This window comes from Trachymyrmex septentrionalis, unplaced genomic scaffold, assembly GCF_001594115.1.
Source record: "Trachymyrmex septentrionalis isolate Tsep2-gDNA-1 unplaced genomic scaffold, Tsep1.0 scaffold37, whole genome shotgun sequence".
In the NCBI taxonomy this organism is placed as follows: Eukaryota; Metazoa; Arthropoda; class Insecta; order Hymenoptera; family Formicidae; genus Trachymyrmex; species Trachymyrmex septentrionalis.
The window spans coordinates 794,256-798,533 of NW_017305536.1; the positions used below are offsets into that span (position 1 = coordinate 794,256).

Below are 4,278 nucleotides of genomic sequence, written 5' to 3' on the forward strand. Positions count from 1 at the left end.
GAATAAATCTAGTGAGTTTTGCGAGGAATTTTGAGAGTACAAAAAGGATGAAAAGAGAAAGAAGTTTAGGTGGTAACCGTAGCAACGCTAGGTAACTTACTTATTTCATGCATGCGCACTCCATTTTGGCTCATCACTTTCAAAATTTGAAAAAATAATCAGAGTTCTAGTTGTTCGCCGAAGAGTTCTAGAGTTTTCTATTAATTTTAGAAAGAGTACCGCCGATTAAGACGATGAAAACACCATTTAATGTTTCGGGGGTCAAGTTCACGATTTTAAAACTTTGAAGGACTATAATTTCTTTACCGTTCGTTTTAGCATGATCTATATAGGACAATCAATAAAATTTTTTGGGGGGCAACCAGAACTCTCAAGAAAATACCGAATTTTCCAAAAAATTAAAAAAAAATTTTTTTTTTCAGACTGAAATTAAGATTTTAACCTATCAGGAACCGTGTATGCCGGTGTAACTGGTATCTGATAGATTAAAATCTTAATATTTATTCCTGTTTCTAATATTTGATATATTGTGCGCAGGTTCATAAAACGACACTTGTGTCAACTTGTGTCATCAAATGGAAAACGCCTTGTGTCACGCTGTATCGCTTGCTGGAAAGCATCAATAATGTAGCCACAGATATTTTCGATCGCTAACACATTCACTAGAGGAGTAACTCACTCAAAAGCAAGACGATTAAGCAATTGAACCTAATATAATTATTTTATATTATATATTATTTATACAATTATTTTATTTTTATCGTATCTCGATATATACATATGTACAATCGATAACTCGCACAAATATATGGAAACTCGTACGAGTTTCCGGAAACGTGCAACAGGTGGCGACATTGCAATTTACGGTACGAGCGTACTTCTTTTTTTCTTTCCTTTTTCTTCTCGACGGCCTTACGGCCTCTGGACCGAAAGTGGTCGGATCGGGATGCTGCATAAACGCGGCAACTGTGTTAGCGGTAATTGACAGCTGCCGAAAAGCGACGGCGGCAGCGGCGTCGACAACTCGGCGCGCGCGCGCGCACGCGATTTCGCGGATCGGCGCAAAAATCGGCGCGAATACGAGCGAGGGAGTGCGCGAGAAAATTTCGAATGGGCCACAACGAACATCGAATACTTTAGTGATAAATCTGCGCATCTCGCAGGGACATCTCCCGCGGCTGCGCCCACAGCATCGCATCGAATCGGATCGGATCGCGTCGGCATCGCGATCATCATGCAATCCGCTGTCCGTCCCGTCCACCGAGAGAAAGAGGGAGAGGTCTTCTTTTAAAGGTCCGCCCGTGTTTACAGTTCCACGCTCGCGTGTGTCGAAAGGTTTGTTCCTTTTGGCTGCCCACTCTCGTTCACCTTCTGTATTTTAAACGCGCTGCGACAAAGCACATCTCGCGGCGTCGCGTCAGTATCGGTTGTCTCCAAAAGGATCGATCCTTTGGTTTGTTTTACACATTTATATCGGCATTTTTCAACTACCCATCTTTTACTGTTTCATTTTTAATTAGAAACTACGCCGAGTATGTTGCGGAATGGAATTCAAGTAAATACGTATAGTGATTCACGTTTGTGAAAACGAATTTGAGATATTGGTGACTTAATTCGAACGCCGATATGAGAATGAAGGAGATTGTGTGTGAGCGTCAGAAGCCGAAATAAATAACGGAACATTCGCAGTTCCATTCCACAAGTGTATATTTCACTTTAATCTTCGAGACTCAGTAAGACTCCCAACTGTCTGGATTTTTTTTAAAGAATCAAAAAGTTGGAGCAAATAGTAAAGTTAAACCAGAAACAAACATTTTCTGTTATCATTTTACATTTTTGTACGTTTTATTTTTCCGTATCCACTTTTCTATCCTTTGTCTATTATATACATTTGAATTTTGTCGATTACAGAAATAAAATGCGTTCGAGGGAGATATAACAGAGGTTTTTCTTTGCGGGAGCCTTCGATTTGTTTCTTTGGTCAATCCGAAAAGAAAAAGATTATAGGCGGACGAAAGTGTAGCTGAAAAGAGAACAAGCCTTGCCGTCTCGGGCGACAGTAAAACGGTGTACAAGTGAGACGGAAATTTGTTGGAGGACACGAATTCTCGGTCACAAGAGTGGTCCCCTGCAGATATGTGCTCGACGGCGCGAGGATGTGCTCCTTTCTATCATCGCGTTGAACAACTCTCGGTAAGTTTCATTCGGCATGCTCTCGCGATGGACATCACCTTAAGTCACAAGTGAGTGTTTCAGAAGCCAAACTGATCGACTCTGTGAAACAGAAAGCTTCGAAAATTGATCAAGTTGTTAACTGGAAGTTGTAATTGAATGCTCGAAATTAAAAAATTTAGAAAAAGTAGAGCTATTCATAATTCAGCTGCTAGAGGACTCATACGAATCTCGAATCGATTGTCTTTTTTGCTATTTTCCTGTGCTTCAAAATAATATGCCAGAAATAAATGATGGTGTATGTTCTCGTTTTAATTTCTTCGCAAAGTTTAAATTCGTCTTTGCTTTAATACTTATGGAAAATTAATTAAAATTAGCCGAAGGTTATGTATCAGAACCGCCGTTTGATATTCGAAGCTACTAAAAATGCAAAATTATATGCAATACTGAAATACGTTTTTAGTTAGTATGCATCAATTAAAAAAATATACATATATAATATTACATGTATATATGTATGTATGGCAAAAATTCTAGTTCTTTAAATCTTGTCTAACTTTAAGTAGTATTAATATTTTTGAGGCTTCCACAGGCATTTTTTACACAGAAACTATGCGTTTTGCGGGTTATTTCCGTGTCCAAATCCATTCTTAGAATAGATTTTGAGTAATATTTGTAATATTCTCAGAATGGATTTAAGTAATATTTGTGGGTTTTTAAACGTGGGTCTTTTTTCAGATTTCCGTTAGAGAAGTGATCCTTTCAATATTTATTCTAATCGCGTCGGCTTTAATCACACTTTAACCGTCATCCATCGCATTTGCCTATGTAAATATCTTACAATTAGTTCAGACCTTTTCAACTCGAGCTGAATTTTTACGTTCTTATCAATATCTCTTTCTTCTTATTCCCATCTCTTCTCGATTTCTATATGTAATATGAAAAATCACAAAGAGGTAACTGAACCTCTTGATTGAAATTGAATCGAATGCATAAAAGTAAATGCAATGAGTGTTGTCTCGTAAAATCTTATGATCGAATGAAATTTGATGATGCCGATGGGATTGTATCAGGTGTCGCGTTCGCGCGCTGTTGGCGGGTGAAAGAAAATGAGAGAAAGAAAGAGAGAGAGAGAGAGAGAGAGAGAGAGAATATGTAAATTTCGTATAGAGCAGAGGGACAAGATTCGCGCGCGGATTCTCGCGAGAGACCATAGGAAGGACCGAAAGACGAGGTAGAGGAAGAGAGAACGAGAGTGAAGTAGAAAAAAAAGCGCTATATGGATAGGTAAAGGGATGTACGAGGCACGGAGGGAGGACATCATGGTGAAGCGTGTACGGGGAGAAGAAGAGAAGTGAAAGAGAGAAGAGAGAAGAGAGAGAGAGGCAGGGGAGAGAGAGAGAGAGAGAGAGAGAGAGAGAGAAGGAAGGAGAGAAAGGTCGGTGTATAAGGTATAGGCTTCAGTTTGGGTAGCCCCTGGAATGTGGCGATCGCGGGGCGGACGACCGCGTGCACGTCGCTTACACCACGTCGCGTGTATGCGTGTATTCTCAATGCCGTGTGTATTACGGGGCTCAATGCTGCGCCAAGATTGCACCGAGCCCCGAGCCCCGAGCTCCTCCGTCTGCCCGATCTTTTCACCCTCTGAGTCGTCACGCGCGCGCCAAGGCTGTCGCTCAGTTCCACAAAAGCAAATCAAAAGCAAAGGGAGAGCCGAAACAGACATTTATTTGAGGATACACGGATATATGTAAAGAAACGTATGCGAAAAATTACAGCTACGCTACGATAATAAAAAGGAGAATAGGCGCGTAAGTGGTTCACGTTTAATTTCTACAAACAGAGGTCAATTTTCATGATCCCAATTGACTTCAAAATGTCTTTATAGGACGTCCGGGAAATGCTGCGTCCAATTAACAATAGTGAAGACGTGACTCCGATTCCGAATACGTTCTCACATGTGTGTCACGTGTCACACACAGTATCTATACTGCAGTTGTATGTGTAATGTTTTTTTCTAAGAACTCTTGTAGCGGACCTAAATTTTCGTTCGCGCGTGACTTGAAATATAATTATATGGATTAAAAATTTTATTATATATATATA

The 4,278-nt window shown here is 40.1% G+C and overlaps 1 protein-coding gene across 5 annotated transcripts in view; it reads left to right on the forward strand.

Moving 5' to 3' along the window:
- The first annotated feature begins 921 nt into the window (after positions 1–921).
- The window catches only part of LOC108750795 (ankyrin repeat and BTB/POZ domain-containing protein BTBD11), a 32,071-nt gene continuing 28,714 nt past the window's right edge, over positions 922–4,278 (forward strand). Inside the window, exons 1-3 of one of the 5 annotated variants that reach the window (XM_018490537.1) lie at positions 922–1,335; positions 1,521–1,838; positions 1,912–2,193. The gene's annotated coding sequence lies outside the window, so the exon portion shown is untranslated. Of the gene's footprint in view, positions 1,454–1,520; positions 1,839–1,911; positions 2,194–4,278 lie in introns of all 5 variants that reach the window. The other 4 variants (XM_018490538.1, XM_018490539.1, XM_018490540.1 and 1 more) reach the window with 4 other exon arrangements.